This window comes from Dendrobates tinctorius, unplaced genomic scaffold (genome assembly GCF_039654945.1).
Source record: "Dendrobates tinctorius isolate UK_male_01 unplaced genomic scaffold, ASM3965494v1 ptg000160l, whole genome shotgun sequence".
NCBI classification, from domain to species: domain Eukaryota; kingdom Metazoa; phylum Chordata; class Amphibia; order Anura; family Dendrobatidae; genus Dendrobates; species Dendrobates tinctorius.
In genome coordinates, this window is record NW_027361827.1 from 27,798,630 (window position 1) to 27,823,403 (window position 24,774).

A 24,774-nucleotide genomic window follows, 5' to 3' on the forward strand; every position below is an offset into this window, starting at 1 on the left:
CACCTTAAGGGGTGCAGTTTTTAGAATGGTGTCACTTTTGGGTATTTTCTATCATATAGAACCCTCAAAGTGGCTTCAAATGTGAAGTGGTCCCTAAAAATAAAATGGTGTCGCAAAAATGAGAAATCGCTGGTCAATTTTTAACCCTTATAACTTTCTAACAAAAAAAAATTTTGGTTCCAAAATTGTGCTGATGTAAAGTAAAAATGTGGGAAATGTTATGTATTAAGTTTTTTGTGTGCCGTATCTCTGTGATTTAAGGGCATAAAAATTCAAAGTTGGAAAATTGCGAAATTTTCTAAATTTTCGCCAAATTTCCGTTTTTTTCACAAATAAACGCAAGTTATTTGAATACAATTTTACCACTAACATGAAGTACAATATGTCACGAGAAAACATTGTCAGAATCACCGGGATCCATGAAAGCGTTCCAGAGTTATGACCTCATAAAGGTACAGTGGTCAGAATTGTAAAAATTGGCCCGGGAGTTAACGTGCAAACCACCCTTGGTAGTGAAGGGGTTAACTCTATAGAATAGATCAGAAATCAGGGGTAACGGATACTGATATTTAACAGTAATTTTGTTGAGGGAACGATAGTCAATACAAGGCCTTAATGACCCATCTTTCTTAGCCACGAAAAAAACCCCAGCACCTAAGGGTGATGAGGATGGTCTAATATGACCCTTCTCCAACGACTCCTTAATATAGGATCGCATAACCTCGTGCTCGGGTACAGATAAGTTGAAAAGTCGACTCTTGGGAAATTTACACCCAGGGCTCAGCTCAATTGCACAGTCATAACTCCTATGAGGAGGCAAAGACGCAGACTCATTCTCACTAAATATATCATAAAAATCAGCCAAATAGTCAGGAAAATCATGCGACTGGGGAGAGGTGGAGAAAACAGGAGCATCACTAATGGCACACCGACAACCCCAACTCACCACAGACACAGATTTCCAATCCAAAACTGGATTATGGATTTGTAACCAGGGAAACCCCAGAACAATGGTATCATGCAAATTATGCAACACCAAAAATCTGCAATTCTCTTGATGGTCTGGGGCGACCCGCATTACCACCTGGGTCCAAAACTGAGGTTTATTCTTCACCAAAGGAGTAACATCAATACCCCTCAAAGGGATAGGCGTCCGCAGAGGTGTCATAGGAAATACACAACGTTTAGCAAAATCCAAGTCCATCAGGTTCAGAGCTGCTCCCGAATCCACAAAAGCCTTAGCGGAAAATGTGGACAGGGAGCAGATCAGAGTAATTGCCAGAAGAAACTTAGGTTGAACACCACCCACAGCAAATGTGTGTGCAAAACGTTTCTCTTGTTTAGGGCAGATAGAAATAATATGCGAGGCATCACCACAGAAGAAACACAGCTTATTACGCCTTCTGAACTCCTGACGTTGCGCCCTAGACAAAATTCTATCACATTGCATAGGTTCAGACATTTGTTCAACAGGTGGCAACACCTCTCGTGCGGTTTTGCGTTCACGCAAACGCCGATCAACCTGAATGGCTAATGACATAGAATCGTCAAGACCAGAGGGAACAGAAAATCCCACCATAGTATCTTATACGGTTTCTGACAAACCCTTCCGAAAGAAAGCTGCCAAGGCACCATCATTCCAGGTAGTAAGGACCGCCCACTTTCGGAATTTTTGACAGTACAACTCTGCAGAATCCTGACCCTGGCTCAATGCCAACAGGGCCTTTTCAGCCTGATCAATAGCATTAGGTTAATCATACAACAACCCCAAGTCTTGAAAAAATGCTTTCACATTAGTAAGAATAGGATCATCAGGTTTCAAAGAAAACGCCCAATCCTGGGGATCGCCGCGCAGCAAAGAGATGACAATTTTAACCTGCTGCGCAGAGCTCCTCGACGAGTTAGGCTTCAAGGCAAAAAATAATTTACAATTATTCTTAAAATTCAAAAATTTAGACCGATCCCCAAAAAACACATCAGGAGTAGGGATCTTTGGTTCAGCAGCATGTGAATGAGCAAGATAGGCGGAAATTCCCAGCACTTCAGCAGTAAGCTGCTCCACACAATCAGACAATTGCTTCATCTCCATTGAGAAAGAAAAAAAAATTCCCCATGCGGCCTCAGAGACATAGAAGAAAAAATATACACAAAAAAAAAAATATTCTGACAAACTCAAACTTTTTTAACAATTCTTTCCTGCTATTGAGCACCCTAGGATCTGCGGTATGGCTGGTGATTTTGTTATGAATGAGTCACCGAAGGAGGAAAAAACAAAAATACAAGCTAAGTCCAGAAAACCGGAGAGGTTGGTAGATATCAGATTGCAGACCCCTGATCCTATCCACAACAACTATCAGTAGCCGTGGGGGGTTCCTACGATGCCCTAGACCCCTCGATCACAGCCGGAGAACTAAATAGGCCTAAAGAAAGAAAGGGGAAATCTAAACTGCCCCAGAGCAGACCCCAAAGCAATAGGCAGCCCCCAACATATAATGACGGTGAAGCAAGATGAAAACACTAACACAGATAGAAAGATAGGTTGAGCAAACGATGGGGCCCAAGCTAACTAAAAAGGACAGGATAGAAAAGCTGCTGTCTGCAATCCGCAAAAAACCCTACCAAAAAATGTCCCAACCGTCTGATAGGAAAAACAGGCCCTGAAGTCGCTAGGACTTCAAAAATGACTATATCAGTACTCAGGTAAATTCTGAAGACAGAGCAAAGAGACAAAAATGGAACTCAGCACACCCACGACCAGGGATGGCTGAACTCCAAAAAAAAGGTAAACAAAACAAAACTAATAAGTTCAATAGCAGAGCAAAAACTTATCTTTGGAAGCAGGAATCAGACTGGTCTCCAAGAATCCAGCAGAGAAATCACCAGCGACTCAGAAGGGCATCGGCTGCCTTATATCCAGTCAGCAGTTCCTGTAACCCAGTCATCATCTACCAGATCAGGTGTTTGGTAATCAGCCTCACTACCTTCCTCCACCAGAAGAGGGAGTTCATCAGACATCGACGGTGAAGGGGAAAATGAACTCACAACAGTGGTGTTGGTGAAGTGACCAGCTGCACTCAGACTTGTGGTGGTGTAACGGTGGGTGTCCTGGCTTTGAATAGTGGTGTCCGTGCAGTGGTATGCATCACAAGTCGGTAGTGCGGTGAAGCGAGTCAATGGTGGCACAGGTGGAAATGACACCACTGAATACTGCCCGTACCGATTATGCTGCATAGCCTGCAAGAAAGCATTGTTGCATGCCTGTAGCACATTCAGCTGTTGCTCAGGACTAACGTGTTCCGCCATGCCCTTTTCAATCTTACTAAAAAAATGGTGTGCTGGTCTGTTGAGGTCAGCCTCCAGATGGTCAAGGCGCTGTTCAACAGAATGGAAGCGGTGTTTCATGTGGTTAAAACCACGTTCCATGAGTGAAAAACCGCTTTCCACTCTGTCGGACAGCGACTTGAGGCTGGCATTAAAGGCCTCGCTCAAGTGCATAAACTCGGGCAAGACATTCCTGTCCAAGGTCCTCTGCCGCTGGCGGGTAGTGCCCGCATAACCAGTGGCAGAGACCTGGGACAGGGGAACACCTGATGGACCAGCTTCCTGGTCACCAGCTGTCTGTGTGGCTGACCTGCAAGGTGCTTCCTGGCTGTCGGATGGCTGGGACGGGTCAGAGGACATCCGATGAAGGACGGCTCCAGGGCCAGGTTGCAGGGTGCTGCTCCAGGTGCTGTGGAAGAAAGGAAAATCATTACTATCATGCCTTTACAAGAAGCATCAGCTGTGGATTAGAAAAACACAGATTAATAAAAATAAAAAACAAAAAAAAGGTCACATAGAAGGTTAGAAGTTATTTGAGGACACATGTTATCCAGCGATAAGGAAATGAATACAATTAAACAGTACTAAGTTTCCCAAAGCATATAAATCCCTATACCGATATATTAGAAGATTGGTAAAAAATAGTTACCCATAGTGGTGTATATGACGTCCCTATACCGCTATATTAGAAGATTGGTAAAAAATAGTTACCCATAGTGGTGTATATGACGTCCCGTCTAGACCTTGGTCATGTACCCCGACGCGCGTTTTGCATACACAGGATGTCGCTTCCTCAGGGGGCGTGAAGATGCCACGCCCCCTGAGGAAGCGACATACTGTATACGCGAAACGCGCGTCGGGGTACATGACCAAGGTCTAGACGGGACGTCATATACACCACTATGGTCAACTATTTTTTACCAATCTTCTAATAAATTCCTCCTTTACCGTGCACTGGATTATATACTTGTAAAGGCGCTATTTAGTGTCAATGGGAGGTACTCACAGTATTGGTATATCTATTTACCCTCACCATATAATGTTTACCTAGCGGTATAGGGATTTATATGCTTTGGGAATCTTAGTACTGTTTAATTTTATTCATTTCCTTATCGCTGGATAACATGTGTCCTCAAATAACTTCTAACCTTCTATGTGACCTTTTTTGAATGGTGCATGTGTTATTTCATTTTTGGGTCCCGCTTTTCCTGGTCATTATATTGACCCATGGAGTTAGTCACATGATATTGATATATGCCCATGCATGTTTGTTATCACATAATGTTTGTATTATATATATTCATTAAAGCATAACTTTTGATAGATACAATTTTTCTTTGTATTTTTGGCTATATATACTCGTTGTTCCTCCTTGATTGAAGTATGATATTGAGTCGCCTTATAGCATGGACATTTGAGATTTTTTGCTGGTGTTTCTATTTGCAACATGTAACAATTGTGTTTGATGCACAACATATGCTATCACTAAACCCAAAGGCGCCATCAAGGACAATGGTCACTGCGGCACAATACAGCAATTCAATACCCAAAGCAGTCACTGTAGAGCCCGATGACACTGTTGGGTTTCCTGCTAGAATGTATCTAGCATGAAACCCAACAGTGCCATCAAGGACAATAGTCACTGCGGCACAATACAGCAACACAATACCCAAAGCAGTCACTGTAGAGCCCGATGACACTGTTGGGTTTCCTGCTAGAATATATCTAGCACGAAACCCAACAGTGCCATCAAGGACAATAGTCACTGCGGCACAATACAGCAATACAATAACCAAAGCAGTCACTGTAGAGCCAGATGACACTATTGAGTTTCCTGCAAGAATATATCTAGCACGAAACCCAACAGTGCCATCAAGGACAATAGTCACTGCGGCACAATACAGCAATACAATACCCAAAGCAGTCACTGTAGAGCCAGATGACACTGTTGGGTTTCCTGCTGGAATATATCTAGCACAAAACCCAACAGTGCCATCAAGGACAATAGTCACTGCGGCATAACAGAGGAGGGAAATACTTACTAAACGCCTTTTTGGAGGATGCAGTGGCGCTGTCCCAGCCATCCATCAACGCTGCGGCCACCTCATTCCATAGCCACCGGGTTTCCTCATTGTCCTTGTACAGCCGGTCACGGCTGTCCCACAACGGGGCACGCTCCGGGACCAGGCTGATAAGCTGCTCATTATCCAGGTATAAGTCTTCATCCCGTTGTGGAACCTAGACAAAACACATTCATTAGAATATTCAAATTTTGAGTGAATAAAAAGTTACAAAAAAAATGCAGAAAAGATGAAATATATAAGATAAAAAATAAAGAACATTACAAATCATTTGATACTTACATTCCGTATCACCACCGGGACTTGGCTTGGCTGCTCCTGCTGTTCGCCCTCAGTAGTCACGTCCGCAGATGAAGACGATGTCTGAAGAAAAAAACAAAACATAAGAGATTTGGAGAAGCAGCAGATATACTTACCAAACGCACGAAAATAATCACCTCACGGTCTGCTTGCGCCAGTTCCTGCCGGGATGGGGAATATTCTGATTCCGAAGACATACTGCATGTAAAAATAATAAAACACATTTGTACATATACAATTTAAAAGGACAGGCATACATTATTAGATGTAATAATACTCACATTCTTGACGCTGAAGCTGGGATTGAAGATGGGTTCGGTTTTAGCTGAATTTCTGCTCTCCAGTCTGTCAATATAGTTGTGGTACAGTGTTGGCAGACACCTCCTTTATATAGACATGTTTTTTTGGGGGGTTGGGAATTGTATAACTTGTCTAACCAGTGGACACCAAAAAAAACACATGCGCAAAAAAACCGCATACATGCGCATGCCAATGCACATGTATGCACATCCATAGGCCATAATGGTCATTTTTTGCGCAAAACGTGCGCATATGTGCGCATGCGTTTTTTTAAAGCGGTTGGGCGGACCAAAAAATGCAACATGTAGTGTCTGGAAAATAAAATCGCACACCACAAAAAAAGCAGCGCACGAAAAACGCATACGTGCGCATGACAATGCGCACGTATGCGCACCCATGTTAAATATAGGGGAAAAACACATGCAGCGCAAAAAAACGCAAATGTGAAACCAGCCTTAGATCATCATCTGGTTCTTCTGTGTGAGTCAGACTGTCTGCCATGTGCTCCCAGTTCTTAAACATGCTGGGTTCCTCCCCCCCTGTGTCAGAGGGTGGGCTAATAATCTCCCCTTTAGCTCCCTGCAGAACTTACTCCCAATATCTAAGAAAGGGGGTAACTTCCTCCAGGATGATCGGATCAGGACACGAGAGGTACCAGTGAATGCGGTTTGTTTTGCCTGTCGTGTGGAGAGCAAACATGGCCCCATTGGGTCGCTGTGGAGGGCCAATCTCTATATCTCAGGTCCCAGAGCCCTCACCGACTCAGGAGTCGCACTGCCAGATGCGCGATTTCCTCAGGGTCATGTGGATATTTTTTATGAGTCTATAAGTCGAAAGGTGTGCTCATAATCCATGATCCTAAGATGGAGTCGGAGCGGCTGGGAGAGACAATGGATGTGTATTTCTGTGTCCAGCTGACAGGTATATTCTAATTGAAGCCCCCAGGCACCTTCCTGTCCCATGCTGGCGTGACTCCTACTCAAGCATTGAAGTTCTGTTTTGGCCTTATCTCGCTATCATACTAAAAGGCCATGCTATTCAACATTAGAGCACTAAATTCTGTTTTCTTCAATATGCTTACAGGCCCTGGGGGGCAGGAGCAGTTAACTGCCTGTAATTCTTGTGAACTCAGACCAAAATGGCGTCATTGGGACAGGCCAAGCTCAGATATGAGGCAAGCATTAGGCCCCATATCCAAGATGGCGGCTGCTCCTTCATCACAAGCCATATCTTCCTTATTCTCCTCCCGCTTCCTCAAACTGAATGTGGACAAATCTAAACTGATCATCTTTCCCCCATTTCGCAGATCTTCCTTACCTGACCTATCTATAACAATTGACGACATCACGCTTTCCCTCGTACCGCTGGTCCGCTGCCTCAGAGTAACCCTTGACTCTGTCCTGTCCTTCAAACCACACATCCAAGCTCTCTCCGCTTCCTGCCGCCTCCAGCTCAAAAATATTTCCAAAATCCGTCCCTTCATCAACCCTCACTCTACTAAAATGTTTGTGCATGCCCTCATCATCTCCCGTCTCGACTACTGCAACATCCTTTTCTGTGGCCTCCCTGCTAACACCCTCGCACCTCTCCAGTCCATCCTTAACTCTGCTGCCTGACTAATTCATCTCTCTCCTTGCTACTCCTCCACTTTTCCCCTCTGCAAATCTCTTCACTGGCTCCCACTCCCTCAGTGTATTCAATTCAAATTACTAATACTGACCTGCAAGGCCATCTATAACCTGTCTCCTCCATATATTTCTGAATTAATCTCACAATATCTTCCCTCACATAATCTCCGATCCTCCCAAGACCTCCTTCTCTCCTCCACACTTATTCACTCCTCACCCAACAGCCTCCAAGACTTCTCCTGAATAGCCCCCATCCTCTGGAATTCTTTGCCCCAACACGTCCGGCTATCAACCACACTCGGATCCTACAGACGGAACCTGAAAACCCATCTCTTCAGGAAAGCCTACAGCCTGGAATGATCCCCACTGACCCCTCACCACTACTGGAGCCACCGCCTCACCATCACTGGAGCTGCTGCAATCCCCCAACCTACTGTCTCCTTCCCCATCATCCTGTAGCATGTAAGTCCGAAAGGCAGGGTCCTCTCTCCCCTCTATATCAGTCTGTGATTGTTAGTTTGTTTACTGTAATATCTGTAATTTGTATGTAACCCCTTCTCATGTACAGCACCATGGAATCAATGGTGCTATATAAATAAATATTAATAATAATAATAATTTGATACACTTTACCATTTTTTAATTGGCTATGTAATAAAGAATACTGCTGTCAAATAATTAGAGGGGTATGTATGAAGGTGTGACATAAAAGATAAGAATCCTCAGTGCTGCGCTATCTACTTTCCAAGAGTGACCCTTCAGAACACAGCATAAAAGCGACAATTTCAGGAAGGAAGAGTTTGGATGAAGCACCGGATCAGGTAACCTTGATGACGCAGTTCCCCGATGTAAATAGCAAGCACGCCAAATCAGGAGCAGATTTGGTGCCAAGTGAAGTAATGGACAGGATGTGTGTCAATGAAGATGCTGAGGCCAAGTTGTCAGGCTGTGAGAGAAAGCCCAAGGTAGCAGTTTGTAGCGTGCCTGGAAGCAGAGCCCAGGGGGCGAATGACGAGTCCCAGAAACCAGAAGACGCCGGACAAAACCTGAAGACCCAATTTACGCCAGGCAATTTCCGGAGCCCAGCCATCATCCCACTGGGTATGAGAGACATCCGCCTTGGGGGTGGATGCCTGCGGTGCTAAATGGGAAATACAAGTAAGCTGAACCATTGCTTCCAGTAATGACGTACGGTACAGGGGTTGGTCTGGGCTGATAAAATGGACAGGGTGGGGGCCAGTTCAAGTGGAGGAGGCCCAGCGAGCCTTGATAGTAGTGTTGAGTGATACCATCCGATATCGTGAAATATCGGATCGGATTGGATCGGACCGATACCCAAAAAGTATCGGATATCGCCGATTCCGATACCGGAAACCAATGCAAGTCAATGGGACAGAAATATCGGAATTAAAAAAACCCTTTCATTCCTTGTAGGTTAATTCTACATGAAGAAAAACAACTAAGAATAATGTAGAATGTATTGGGGGAGGTGGAGGAGACATTAAAGGCATAGAGGTTTAGCCCAATCAAATGGAATAGCAGGAATATTTTTTTTTTTTTAAAGACGTTCTGAGTTACAAAGATATTGACTATGTTAACCTTTTTTTATATTTTGTCAGATATGTATGTTTCACTACTTCCATGCTCTTCACCTTCTTTTTTACTTCTCCCACACTTTCTCCTTCAAGATCCTCAGCAGCAGCATCTTTTTCATCAACTTCTTCTTTACCTTATTCATCTTCTTCACCTTCTTCCTATTATTCTTTTTTTTACATTCTTCATATTCTTCTTATTCAGCTATTATTCTTCTTCATATTCTACTTCTTCATCTTCTTCCTATTCTTCTTCTTCATCATATTCTTATTTGTGACAGTCATTCCTGTAGTTGTTATCTATAAAAGTTTGAAGATTACACCTTCCGTTCTGCCTGTCACAAAAGATTTACAACAGGATTTGTCCGCGTTCAGTTTGGCCTGCAGCAGCAGGCATTTTCCAGGGGCACCACGAGGAGGAATGGACTCACCCCCATACACTGCTTAGTCTTCTGCTTATAATTTAGATAATATCTTTTGCTCTGATATTTAGTCTTATGCTTAATGTTCTTCTGCTTTTTGTTCTGCTTCTTGGTCTTCTGCTTCTTGGTCTTCTGTCTCTTGTTGTTCTGTATCTTGGTGGTTGTCTTCATGTTCTTTGTCCTCTTGGTCATCTTCTTCAGGGTCATCTTTTTGGTCTTCTTCGGGGTGGTCTTCCGGGTCGTCGACTTCAGGGTCGTCGTCAGGGAGATCCAGAGTGATAACCAAAAACCAAAAGCTTGAACTTGGAAATGTAGCAGAAGGTACAAGAAGGCTGAGGAATTGCTGAGAATCAGCTGACAGTACTGGAACCCGGATGGGTAGCAGAAGGAACAAGAGACAATGGCACTACCTAAGACCAGCTGATGGTGCTGGAACCTGGTTACTAAGCAGGAGGTATCTGTGCTAGAAAGCACTACCAAGGACCAGCAGACATTACTGGAACTCGGATACCGAGAAGGAGGCACCTAAGCCAAAGGCACTGCCGAGAACCAGCTGACGGTGCTGGAACCCGGATGGGTAGTAGAAGCTGCAAGAGCCAATGTAACTAGCGAGGACCAGCTGACGGTGCTGGAACCCGGAGGGGCAGCAGAAGGAACAAGAGCCAATGGCACTAATGAGGACCAGCTGACGGTGCTGGAACCTGGTTACTAAGCAAGAGGTACCTGTGCTAGAAAGCACTACCAAGGACCAGCAGACGTTGCTGGAACTCGGATACCGAGAAGAAGGCACCTAAGCCAAAGGCACTGCCGAGAACCAGCTGACCGTACTGGAACCCGGATGGGTAGCAGAAGGAACAAGAGTCAATGGCACTAGCGAGGACCAGCTGATGGTGCTGGAACCTGGTTACTAAGCAGGAGGTACCTGTGCTGGAAAGCACTACCAAGGACCAGCAGACGTTGCTGGAACTCAGATACTGAGAAGGAGGCACCTAAGCCAAAGGCACTGCCGAGAACCAGCTGACGGTGCTGGAACCCGGATGGGTAGCAGAAGCTGCAAGAGCCAATGTAACTAGAGAGGACCAGCTGACGGTGCTGGAACCCGGAGGGGCAGCAGAAGGAACAAGAGCCAATGGCACTAACGAGGACCAGCTGACGGTGCTGGAACCTGGTTACTAAGCAGGAGGTACCTGTTCTGGAAAGCACTACCAAGGACCAGCAGATGTTGCTGGAACTCGGATACCGAGAAGAAGGCACCTAAGCCAAAGGCACTGCCGAGAACCAGCTGATGGTACTGGAACCCAGATGGGTAGCAGAAGGTACCCATGAAAAACAAAGTTGCAAGGCCGCGAGCCGGCCGCAGTTACCGAAACCCATAGTCCTACAGGGGGTGCTTGTCCTATTGGCACTACGGAACCAGCCTTTGTTGCCAGATCCCGCAGCCCACATAGGAAGCCCATAAACTGCAGGCACCATGGACTCAGCTAACCCGACCGCAACACGACAGGACAACGCATTGGTGGCAAAGTGACATTGACACTATCCGGAAACAGCAGGCGTGCTGGAACCAGGCTGGGCGGGAGGGAGTACCTGTGCTAAAGACAATGCCGGGAAACAACTGGCGGTGCTGGAACCCAGGGAAATTACTACAGAGTGGAGACAGAGGCCTAATTGGAGCAAGTTTAAAATCTGTAGTTGTGTGAGTGTGGACAGAGCAGGAGAAATTGCTGGACACACAGCTGGAGATCAGATGACATTTCTGAACCTCAATAACACTGGAGCATATGTTCACTGTGCAGACGGAACTTCTGAGCAGCAACTGGCGATGTTGGAGCCCAGGGTCAATCAGGGTGTAGGCTGAGGCCTAATTTCATCAAGTTTAATATCTGTTGTAGACTACTACTGATTTTAAATGTGCTCTACTAGTAGTGGGAATGTGAACAGAGCAGGAGACATTACCGGACACACATCAGGGGATCAGCTGACGTTACTGAACCCCAGTAACACAGGAACAAGTGTTAATTGTGCAGACGGCACTTCTGAGCAGCAACTGGTGGTGTTGGAGGCCAGGGTAAATACTAGAGACAGAGTGGAGCCAGAGGCTTAATTGGAGAAAGTTTGAAATCAGTAGTAGTGTGAATGTGGAGGCAGCAGTAGACATTGCAGGACACACAGCAGGGGAGCAGCTGGCGTTAATTAACCCCACTAACACTGGAGCATGTGTTTTTCTCTGTGCAGACGGCACTTCTGAGCAGCAACTGGCAGTGTTGGAGCCCAGGGTCAATCATGGAGTAGGCTGAGGTCTACTTGGAGCAAGTGTAAAATCTGATGTAGTTTGAATGTGGAGGGAGCAGGAGATATTGCCGAACACACAGCAGGGGAGCAGCTGGCGTTACTGAACCCCACTAACACTGAAGCATGTGTTTTTCTCTGTGCAGACGGCACTTCTGAGCAGCAACTGGCAGTGTTGGAGCCCAGGGTCAATCATGGAGTAGGCTGAGGCCTACTTGGAGCAAGTATAAAATCTGATGTAGTTTGAATGTGGAGGGAGCAGGAGATATTGCCGGACACACAGCAGGGGAGCAGCTGACGTTACTGAACCCCAATAACACTGGAGCATGTGTTTTTCTCTGTGCAGATGGTACTTCTGAGCAGCAACTGGCAGTTTTGGAGCCCAGGGTCAATCATGGAGTAGGCTGAGGTCTACTTGGAGCAAGTGTAAAATCTGATGGAGTTTGAATGTGCAGGCAGCAGGAGATTTTGCCGGACACACAGCAGGGGAGCAGCTGGCATTACTGAACCCCACTAACACTGAAGCATGTGTTTTTCTCTGTGCAGACGGCACTTCTGAGCAGCAACTGGCAGTGTTGGAGCCCAGGGTCAATCATGGAGTAGGCTGAGGCCTACTTGGAGCAAGTGTAAAATCTGATGTAGTTTGAATGTGGAGGGAGCAGGAGATATTGCCGAACACACAGCAGGGGAGCAGCTGGCGTTACTGAACCCCACTAACACTGAAGCATGTGTTTTTCTCTGTGCAGACGGCACTTCTGAGCAGCAACTGGCAGTGTTGGAGCCCAGGGTCAATCATGGAGTAGGCTGAGGCCTACTTGGAGCAAGTGTAAAATCTGATGTAGTTTGAATGTGGAGGGAGCAGGAGATATTGCCGGACACACAGCAGGGGAGCAGCTGACGTTACTGAACCCCACTAACACTGGAGCATGTGTTTTTCTCTGTGCAGATGGTACTTCTGAGCAGCAACTGGCAGTTTTGGAGCCCAGGGTCAATCATGGAGTAGGCTGAGGTCTACTTGGAGCAAGTGTAAAATCTGATGGAGTTTGAATGTGCAGGCAGCAGGAGACTTTGCCGGACACACAGCAGGGGAGCAGCTGGCGTTACTGAACCCCACTAAAACAGGAGCTAGTGTTTTTCTCTGTGCAGACGGCACTTCTGAGCAACAACTGGCGGTGTTGGAGCCCAGGGATTACAGTTCAGGTGGAAGAAACATGAACACAACAGGACACCTGCATACTGTTGCCAACCAATTATTTATTCCGGAAGAGGACTGGCAAATTCCGGCGAGATCCAGGCCTTGTTCATTTTCAGAAAAGTAAGCCGGTCAACGCTATCGGAGGTTAGTCGTGTGCGACGGTCTGTTAGTACACCACCTGCGTCACTAAAGATGCGTTCCAATAATACACTAGCAGCAGGGCAAGCCAGCATCTCCAATGCATACTGGCTAAGCTCTTGCCATGTATCCATCTTAGAGACCCAAAACTTGAAGGGGGAAGAGCCGTGTGGGAGAACACTGAGAGGGCAAGACATGTAGTCTATCACCATCTGACGGAAACCTTGCTTCCTGCTGACTAGAGCCATCTGTGATGGTGTAGACATTTGTGGCGGGCACACAAAATTTTGCCACATTTGAGCCATACTGGTCTTGCCTTGTGCTGAGGCGCTGCCTCTGCTCCCTCTTTGTGCAGAGCTTCCTCCACTGCCTCGACGCACAGAGCTGCTTTGTAAAGCACTAGCAGCACTGCTCTCGGGTGGAATGGAGAACATGATGGAATGCACCAGTGTGTCTTGGTACTCCCGCATTTTACGCTCCCGGTTCAACGGATTTATGAGGCTTTGTAAGTTGTCCCGGTAGCGAGGATCTAGGAGGGTGTACACCCAATAATCAGCCATGTTGAGAATGTGGGCGATGCGGCGGTCGTTTCTCAGGCACTGAAGCATGAAATCAACCATGTGCTGCAGACTCCCAACTGCACAAGAAACGCTGTCCCCTGCTTGAGGCGTCATCTCTGCCTGCTCTGCATCACCCCACCCTCGCTCTACATACTGACTGCTAGAGCATTGTGTACCTCCCTCCTCTGGACAGATGTCTTCCTCCTCCATTGACTCCTCCTCATCCTCCTCACAAAGTGTCCCCTGCCTAGGCCTTTGTGAGGAACCACGTTGTGCAGACTGTCCAGAAGCAGATGGCATTTGTGACTCCTCATCCTCCACCTCTTCCAAAACCTCCTCCCTTAGTGCTTGCAGTGTTTTTGAAGCAGGCAGCTAAGGGGGACAGTCATGCTGACTAGTGCATCATCTGCACTCGCCATCCGCGTGGAATCATCGAAGGCATGCAAAACGTGGCAGATGTCCTTCATAGAGGCCCACTCAGTGGTGCTGAAGTGGGACGGGCGCACAGTGCGACTTGTTTGCGCCTGATGCAGCTGGTACTCCATTACTGCTGCCTGCTGCTCACACAACCGCTCCAACATATGTAACGTTGAATTCCACCTGGTGGGTAGGTCACATATGATGCGATGTTCCGGAAGGCGGAATCGGCGCTGCAGAGCTGCAATGCGCGATCTTGCCATGCTGGAATTCCGCAAGTGCGCGCACTCTATGCGGACCTTGTGCAGCAGTGCATCAAGATCCGGATAGTCCCTCAGAAAGCTTTGCACGACCAAGATGAGCACATGTGCCATACATGGGATGTGAGTGAGGTTGCCTAGGCCCAGAGCTGCCACCATATTTCGGCCATTGTCACACACTACCAAGCCTGGCTGGAGATTCGCTGGCACAAACCACACATCGCTCTCCTGCTTGATGGCATTCCAGAGCTCCTGCGCTGTGTGGCTTCGATTCCCCAAAGAAATTAATTTCAGTATGGCCTGTTGATGTTTGGCCACGGCTGTGCTCATATCGGTCATAACAGGCTCCAGCAGCGCTGATTCAGAGGAACTGGAGTATGAGGAGGAGTCAATGTGTACAGACTGGATTCCTGCAATCCTTGGAGTTGGCAGAACACATACAGCGCCACTCTCAAGATCTGTACCCGGCTCCACAACATTGACCCAATGGGCACTGAGGGAAAGGTATCATCCCTGTCCATGGTTACTGGTCCACACATCGGTGGTCAGGTGGACCTTGCTACTGACGGCGTTTAGTAGCGCATGTTTAATTTTTCCCTCCACATGCTTTTGCAGGGCAGGGACGGCTTGCCTGCTGAAATAAAAGCGGCTGGGCACGGTGTATTGTGGGACTGCCAATGCCATGAAGTTACGGAAGGTGTCAGTCTCCACCAGCCTGAATGAGAGCATTTCAAGGGCCAGTAGTTTTGCAATGCCAGCATTCAGAGCCAGTGCTCGGGGATGTTTTGCCGAGTATGGCCACCTTTTCTCCCATGCCTGTTCTACCGATTGCTGTAGAGTGGCCTGGGAGTGTGAAGATGACAGGGAACGTGGTGCTGTGGGTGGAATGTCACTGGGTCTTTGGACAACAGTGCCAGAGGTTCTTCCATGGCGATCCTGTGAGAAAGCCGAACCAGCTGTGTGTGAGCTGGAGGAAGAGGCTACAGCACAAGCTGAAGAGGTGGTAGGTGGTGCTGTAGGTTGGCCTACGTCTTCAGTGTGTCTTTGTAACTCCACCACGTGCTTGGTCTGCACATGTTTCCACATATTTGTGGTATTCAGGTTGCTGACGCTTTTCCCTCTTTTGACTTTATGATTACACAGCTTGCATTTGACAAAGCAAATGTCAAAAAAGGACCACGCACTGCAAGTCCTGGGAGCGCCCGTTTTGGGTTTTGGAAGAGGAATGCTCCTAACGGGTGCCGAAGTGGAGGCTACAGGCAACAAGTCTGCCCCCTCCCTCTCCCTCCTGTTTTGGCTGTTCAGGGAATCTCTTCCTCATAGCTGCTCCCACCACCTTCCTGTTCCTCACGCCATGATGGGTCAAGGACCTCATCATCTACACTCCCCTCTTCAAACACCTGCTTCTCCTGGGTAGTCTCAACAGCACAGTACGCACCAGAAAGTGGCACCTGAGTCTCATCATCTGATGCGTACTGAGGTGTGCTGACCATAGGCACTGGCCCACCCGCCTCTTCAGATTCAGAGGGACAAAGCAGTTGCGCATCACTGCATACTCCCTCTTCTTCACATTCTAGAATGCTGCTTGGCTGGCCCCCTGTTTCCAAGCCAAGAGATTCAGAGAGCAGAAGTAGAGATGGCTCCTGTCCAGGGCTCTCTGACTGCCTGGGTAATTTGGCAGGTGATGAAGAGACAGATGGTTGCTCTTCAGTGCTCTGGCCCTGAGAAGATGTGGAAGTAATTGAAGTCGATGCGTTAGCTGCCATCCAACAGACAATGGCTTCAATTTGTTCGTCCCGCAGTAGTGGGGTACGGCGAGGTCCTACAAAGCTGCGCATAAAGGACTGTTGCCTGGTAAAACTGGGGGATGCTGAGTCACTGGTGCCCGCAGCAGGCACAGAATCCACACGTCCTCTCCCTGCTGAAATGCCACACCCACGACCACGTGCCTTACTCTCTGCCTTCTTCATCTTGGTAGACTGATAAAGGTAGGCAGAAAAGTACAAAGGGGGGGCTTAGTGTGCTTATACCTGAACAGCTGCTAACAGGTATAAGAAACACTAATTTTATAAAGTGTATGGACTACACTTTAATTTGAGCTAATGTGGCCTACACAACTGTCAAGTGGAGTGTTTGGTGAACTTTATTTATGTGGGTTTTTTTTCAAAAAAACAAAAAGGATGTGACCAAAGATGTGAAAGTGATAGTATCACAAACTTTTTGGAGCTATTACAATGCAGGAAGGTAACCTACAATGCAATAGATGAGGCTCCAAAAAATAGGCTAATACTAATCTGGCTGCGGCTGCAGGGCACAAGCCAGCAAAAAGGCTCCTCTATCTACTCCTATATAGTGTTTGCAACCAACCAATGTAGATGGATACGGATGGAAGCACACTATTAGGAGAAAAAAATCAGGAAAAATGAGCTGCAATAAAACAAAAAAAGGACTATGTATGAGGCAGTGATGCACGCTGAGCGGACTACAACCAGAGGTGGCTGTAGAACACATTACAACGTGAGCTGCACTCACACACAGAGACCTCACAGACAGCCATGAACAGTGCAGAGTACTGGGCACTAGCGCTAAAAGGCTGCAGAAAGGCTCCGCTCTCTACTATCGTGTTTGCAACCAATGTAGATGATACGGATGGATGCACAATAATAGGAGAATTAATGGAAAATGAGCAGCAACAAAAAAAAAATATGTATGAGGCAGTGACGCACGCTGAGCGGCCTACAACCAGAGGTGGCTGCAGGACACACTACAGCGTGAGCTGCACTCACACAGACCTTGCAGACAGCTGTGAACAGTGCTGCAAGGCAAAAGAAAGCTACAGTGATTGGTCATGTAGCCTGGGTAAAGCACAATATTATATAGCAAATCGCTATCTCTAACTGTCCCTCAGAGTCTTGAACAGCAGCCTGTCCCTAACTGAATCCACAGCAGAGTGAACCATAAATAGCGGCTGCGGAGGCTTTTATAGTGCATCATGACATCATTTCAGCAGCCAATCACAGCCATGCCATTAGTTAACATGCCTACATGCCTAACAGGATGTGCCCACACTTCTGAGGATTCCTCATTGGCTGAATCAAATCAAACTGGCTCATAGCATTATGGGAACTTCCGATTCCGGTATTCGATATGTAAAAAGTATCGGAACTCAGTATCGGAATTCCGATACCGCAAATATCGGCCGATACCTGATATTTGCTGTATCGGAATGCTCAACACTACTTGTTAGGCATTCTCAGGAAGACGTGCGGCCTAGTGGTAAGAATTGGAGATCCCTGCCAGGGCCTGTTTTAGAATAAGAGATAGAAAGACTTTATTGGTACCGGGATTATCACCCCTGTCAGAAGTTATAAGAAATATAACAAGAGTCTGTTATAATAGCTAGAGTGAACATGAAGATTCATTGTATATCTGGTTTTGTATATTTCATGCAGTATTTACCATGTTTTACATTGTGTTTAATCATATTTTATTAATATAAATGTTTTTCCATAAAGACAGTAAAGAACATTCAAAGAGTCAAAAAACAAATATAGTGTCTCACAGGGCTAAGTTGTAAACCAAATTTTCAGTAGTGTATGAAGATGCAATACAAGAAGTTCCTTTATAACATATATATAAAAGGAGATATTTCCAGTATCTGCTATTATTGAGACTGTATCCTCTATTAGATCACATCCCAACGGGTCCATATACAGAGAAAAGGCTTGGAAAATCAGCAGATTCTCTAAAAAGGATCCTAGTCTGCCAGATTGTGACAAATTTAGTGTAATGTCCAGATGCTTCTGCTGTTAAATACTCCATATGATGAATATAGGTAAGCTCTGTCATTCTGTCATTGATGGCGTCTCTGTTGTACGCCAGTGTCGATGAATCGAGCTATCTGTTGATGTCGGTTTAATTTTTACTCCCGTGATTTTTTGATATGGTGAGAAAACCCTTTGCCACCAAGGATTTAGTTTTTCAAAATCCCACCAAATGTAGTTTCGAGCCCTTTTCAAGTCCACAGCGCCAACACAGATCTGATACTAAGGGGAAATTGTTTTGCATTATTTACCGTTTCTATAGTTACCACAATTTCCCGCCACATCAGGGAAATAAACAGGTACTAACACTTTGTGTTTGTCTCTGCGCAGCATCCGGTTACCTGTTTACACAGGTGCTTTTCCAGAGCCAGGTCTCCCAAAGCTCATGAGGCATTATCATGCTAAATGAGCCCTGCAGCCAATCAGCAGCCGGTGTTGAGCTGCTGTGCCCTCATGTCTTTTGATTGCCCAAAATTTGTCTAAAGGAAGTGAGAGCGCAGTAGCCCATTATCGACAACTGATTGGGTGCAGGGCTCACGTAGCTTGACAATGTCGTGTGAACCTTCGAGAAACTAGGCACTGACATCGCTGGAACGGCACCATTGCAGGAGGTCATTATAAGGTGTTTTTATTTTACATTTCAAAATAAAGTGTTTAAGAAGGAGTTGAAAAATGAGTTAAAACCTCTCTTTCATGAGACTCGTCATCTGGTATATTTCCCAATGGCAGACTGACAGTGGTTGAAGAGAAATCTAATTCAGGATAGCAGTACTCAGTTTGTAGGCCTAGTTTCTACCATTGTGAGTCAATTGCTTTCTGGGCCAAGTGGAGACGTAATATTAATAAACTATAATATAATTTACACATCAGGGCATCTAATCAGATGACTGTATAGCTGTGCTCATACATTCCATAAATCCCATGTGGAGAATCCACATCCATACATTGTGCATGTAATTATAATTGGCTGCATAATTTGGTCAGTAAGGCTGCAGATTGTACTGCATAACCACATAGACATTACAAATCATGTTAATGGCCACATAGTGTTTGTGAGACAAACTGAGATTTTCATCAAAATCTTGCTTTAGGGTTTAATATACATGGAGATATTAAAGAAAACTAACAGAGCTTGCCTACATAGCTTTAATTTGCTTAGCACAGCTTCTCATTTGCTATTTTATTGGAACATTCACATTAGCCAACATTCGCACAAACGTTAAAAGAAAAAAAAATTGGAAAAAGAGAATAGTTTTGGCGAACATCTGAAATGCCATTTTTTTGCTAAGCTAGTAAAATGAATTCACTTCATTTTAGATAACAGTAAAGATTTATTCCCTGTAAGTGATGAACAAAACAAGACAACTACGTATGATGATATGCATTTTCATTATCTAGAGAATTTAGAACTTTGTCTAGACTTTTTTTAACCTTGGTTTAATCAGGCGCCACATTCCAAAAGCACAACCTGCAATCCCTTCATAACTATCCAGGCAACATTCCAGCACTCATCTTTACCCTCTGGAAATCTTAGAAATAAAGATTTACTTATTGCTGTGAGTAGGTGAGATACCTTATTGAATACATGTGGAAAGACATGTAGTGGTGGTGCACAGCCTGTGCAGCAAGGACAGTGAAAACCTCCATGTGCTTTCTCATTGCACAGAATCAAGAATAGCAGATCAAGAATGCATATTTACCCTGTCTGTGATAGAACTATTGGGGACATATCTGACAGCATACTCTTACTCACAATATCTTAGCAAAGGTGCATCTTGTCTAGTTGAATGTCATTCACAATACTGTGATTTCAGCAGTTGGGGACAACAAGACATGAATATGTGGTGCCCCCAGGAGTATGGCCGCCACAGTGGCTTTGACTTCCTCCAGGGGAGGGTAATGCCAGGCTTGGAGGCAATGATGGATCTCTCTCACAGTCAATCCATACAAGCAACACAGTTCCACTCCAGGCCAGCAGGGGGAACTCTGAACCAGGATTGAGGGGAGGAGTGCTCTCTGAGGGCCAAGAGGAATGAGTGGTCAGTCAGTCTGCGGAAGGTGAAGTGTGCAGACATGTGGAAAGAGCGCTGAGGTTGAGCTCTGGCTGGAGAGCTCCATCGCGGTGACAGCGCATGAGCTGGAGCCTGGTCTCCATGGTAGTACGGATACTAAAGATCCTGCAACAGATACCAGAGGAGTAGGAGGCTGTAAATGCCCTACTCCCATCTAAGACTTGAGGCACAACAGCAGCTTGAATAGAGAGCCGGGACTCAGAAGAAAGGGAGCCCCTGAGATAGGCTACAGCTGTCTGCCGTGCAAGTGAGGTTCTTGAGAACATCTGACAGGAGGAACTCTAGAGTAACTAAGTACTGGAGTGCTTCACATTGCAAGGCGCTAGGAAGGAGACTGCACAGCCCGTCTATGAGAGAGAATCCCTGAGTTGCTTCCAGGCTAGCCTGCTCCGTTACCATCTGTAATCAGGACCCTGGACTGCAGTTACCAAGTAAAGGTACAGAAATTGCACCCCGCTGTGTCTTGTCTGCTTCCTACCCCGTCGGCACTGCTACATCCCCGTGCAGACAGGAGACAAGGCAAGGAGCTGGCAGTAAGCAAGTTGGTGAGTGGGGAATGGGAGGCCATGCAGCGATACCAGCAGAGTTGTTGCAGAACCATAGAATACTTGAACACAAAAACCAGGATATCAGCAAGAAGGGATATATAAAACTTAACCTTTAATATAATAATATTAAAACCTGATCCTAAAAATGCAAAAATAGTGCAAGAAAAGTACTAGTGCAAGAAGAAGCACAAATACATTTACAAGATACAAAAAAAGCCATGTATTTCCGTATTGAAAAAAATAGCCACACCATGATTATTAGGATTGCTCTGTGCAGTCTATTCATACCATTCAGAAAGTATATATTCAAATATACAGTCATATGTAAAAGTTTGGGCACCCCTATTAATGTTAACCTTTTTTCTTTATAACAATTTTGGTTTTTGCAACAGCTATTTCAGTTTCATATATCTAATAACTGATGGACTCAGTTATATTTCTGGATTCAAATGAGGTTTATTGTACTAACAGAAAATGTGCAATCTGCATTTAAACAAAATTTGACCGGTGCAAAAGTATGGGCACCCTTATCATTTTCTTGATTTGAACACTCCTAACTACTTTTTACTGACTTCCTGAAGCACTAAATTGGTTTTGTAACCTCATTGAGCTTTGAACTTCATAGCCAGGTGTATCAAATCATGAGAAAAGGTATTTAAAGTGGCCACTTGCAAGTAGTTCTCCTATTTGATTCTCCTATGAAGAGTGGCATCATGGGCTCCTCAAAACAACTCTCAAATGATCTGAAAACAACATAGCTTTTCAGGGGAAGGATACAAAAAGTTGTCTCAGAGATTTAACCTGTCAGTTTCCACTGTGAGGAACATAATAAGGAAATGGAAGAACACAGGTACAGTTCTTGTTAAGCCCAGAAGTGGCAGGCCAAGAAAAATATCAGAAAGACAGAGAAGAAGAATGGTGAGAACAGTCAAGGACAATCCACAGACCACCTCCAAAGACCTGCAGCATCATCTTGCTGCAGATGGTGTCACTGTGCATCGGTCAACAATACAGCGCACTTTGCACAAGGAGAAGCTGTATGGGAGAGTGATGCAAAAGAAGCCGTTTCTGCAAGCACGCCACAAACAGAGTCACCTGAGGTATGCAAAAGCACATTTGGACAAGCCAGTTACATTTTGGAAGAAGGTCCTGTGGACTGATGAAACAAAGATTGAGTTGTTTGGTCATACAAAAAGGCGTTATGCATGCGCTGTATTGTTGACCGATTCGTTGTGTGTGACTCCAGCCTTATAGATTAAATCTTCTCTGGGAGTTGCCTCTTCTTTCTTTTCATCCCCATCTTGTCTGGATGCCATGATGTTTTTTCACATTCACAGCTTTTCTCTGCAGACTTCCCTCTTCTCTTTTGCAGCACATCCAGACACAGTGCACTTAAAAATAAAAGTGTCATTAAAATGTCCTTTTGCATAAAAATACCTTTTCATATTATAACCTAAATCAGCTTCCTATGGTATTTTTCTTCCACACTGTGTGCCATTATCAGCTATAACCACCACACCATTCGCCCTTATGGCTGTCCCTTCTCTAATTTTCCATTACACTTTCTATAACTCCACACTGTCCCCCCATCATGCTAATCCCTCTCCATATTGTGCCCCATTTCACTCTGTCCCCTCTCCGTATCCACTCTGTGCCTCTTTTCACACTATGTCCTCATACTGCTCATCACGCTGTCCTCTTAGAACTGTATCCACTCTTCACGCTGTCCCCTACACAGTATAATGGTCACCACAGCTCCCCATATGGCATGATTTCCACAAAAACCCTTCAATATATATTATGGTCACCACCACAGCCCCCAATATTTTGTATGATGTCCACAACAGACCCCCATAAAGAGTATATTGTCCAAAACAGCCCCCATGTATACCATGATGGCCCTCACAGCACCCCATACTGTATTATGGCTCACAGACAGTACCCCAAATAGTAAAACAATATGATATTCACCACAGCCCCCTATCTAGTATGGTCACCACTAGGGTTGAGCAATACCTTCCGATATCGGGAAATATCGGATCGGATTGGATCGGACCGATACCCCAAAAATATTGGATATCGCCGATTCCGGTACCGGAAACCAATGCAAGTCAATGGGACACAAATATCGGAATGAAAATAAACTCTAACTTTCCTTGTAGGTTAATTCTACATGAAGGAAAACAACTAAGAATAATGTAGAATGTATTGGGGGAGGTGGAGGAGACATTAACCCCTTCCTGACATGAGACGTACTATCCCGTCCATGGGACCCGGGCCCCTATGCCCATGGACGGGATAGTACGTCTACCGCGATCAGCGGCGCCAACGTGGTGAGCGCCGCTGATCGCGGCCGGGCGTCAGCTGATTATCACAGCTGATACCCGGCACAATGTGTCAGGGGCGGTCACGGACCGCCCCCAACACGTTAACCCCTTGCACATCGCAATCAAACATGATCGCGGTGTACCGGGGGTTAAAGGGAAGCATCGGCAGGGAGGGGGTTCCCTCGGTGCTTCCCTGAGCCCCCCACGGCAGCGCAATGTGCAGCGCTGCTGCCGGGGGCTACTTTCCTGCAGGCCCCCGAATCCAAGATGGCAACGGGGGCCTTCGGGGGCCTGCAGGAAGCTGGCTTCCTCAGTGCCTGCAAAGCGCAGACATGAGGAAGCCTTCTGCAGTGCCTGTGACAGATTGCTGATCTGTGACAGTGATCTGTGATGTGACAGATCAGCGATCTGTCACAGGACAGTGATGTCCCACCTGGGACTATTTAATAAAGTGAAAAAAAAATAAAAAAAGTGTTAAAATAAATTTAAAAAAATCGCCAAATAAATTAGAAAAAAAAAAAATATTCCCCCAAATAAATCCATTTTTTAGAAATAAAAAAAAAACAATAAAAGTACACATTTTAGGTATCGCCGCGTCCGTAACGACCCGCCCTATAAAACTGTCCCATTAGTTAACCTCTTTAGCAAACCCCTTAAAAAATAAAAATAAAAAACGAAGCAAAAAATAATGATTTATTATCGTATCGCCAAACAAAAAGTGTAATAACGCGCGATCAGAAAGACGCATATAAATGTCCATGGTACCGCTGAAAACGTCATCTTGTCCCGCAAAAAACGAGCTGCCACACAGCATCATCCGCAAAAAAATAAAAAAGTTATAGCTCGCAGAATAAAGCGATGCAAAAATAATTATTTTTTATATAAAATAGTTTTCATTGCATAAAACCGACAAAACATAAAAAAACGACCTAAATAAGGTATCTCTGTAAGCGTACTGACCCAAAGAATAAAACCGCTTTATCAATTTTATCGCACGTGGAACGGTGTAAACGCACCCCCCCAAAAGAAATTCATGAAACGCTGGTTTTTGTTCATTCTGCGTCCCAAAAATCGGAATAAAAAGTGATCAAAAAATGTCACGTGCCCGAAAATGGTACCAATAAAAATGTCAACTCGTCCCGCAAAGAAATAAGACCTCACATGACTCGGTGGGTCAAAATACGGAAAAATTAGAGCTCTCAATATGTGGTGATGCAAAAACTATTTTTACAATAAAAAGCGTCTTTTAGCGTGTGACAGCCGCCAAACATAAAAACCGCCATAAATAGTAACTCAAACCCCCGTTATCACCCCCTTAGTTAGGGAAAAATAATAAAATAAAAAAAATGTATTTATTTCCATTTTTCCATTAGGGTTAGGGTTAGGGCTAGGGTTAGGGCTAGGGCTAGGGTTAGGGCTAGGGTTAGGGCTAGGGTTAGGGTTAGGGCTAAGGTTAGGGTAGGGTTAGGGCTAGGGTTAGGGTTAGGGCTAGGGTTAGGG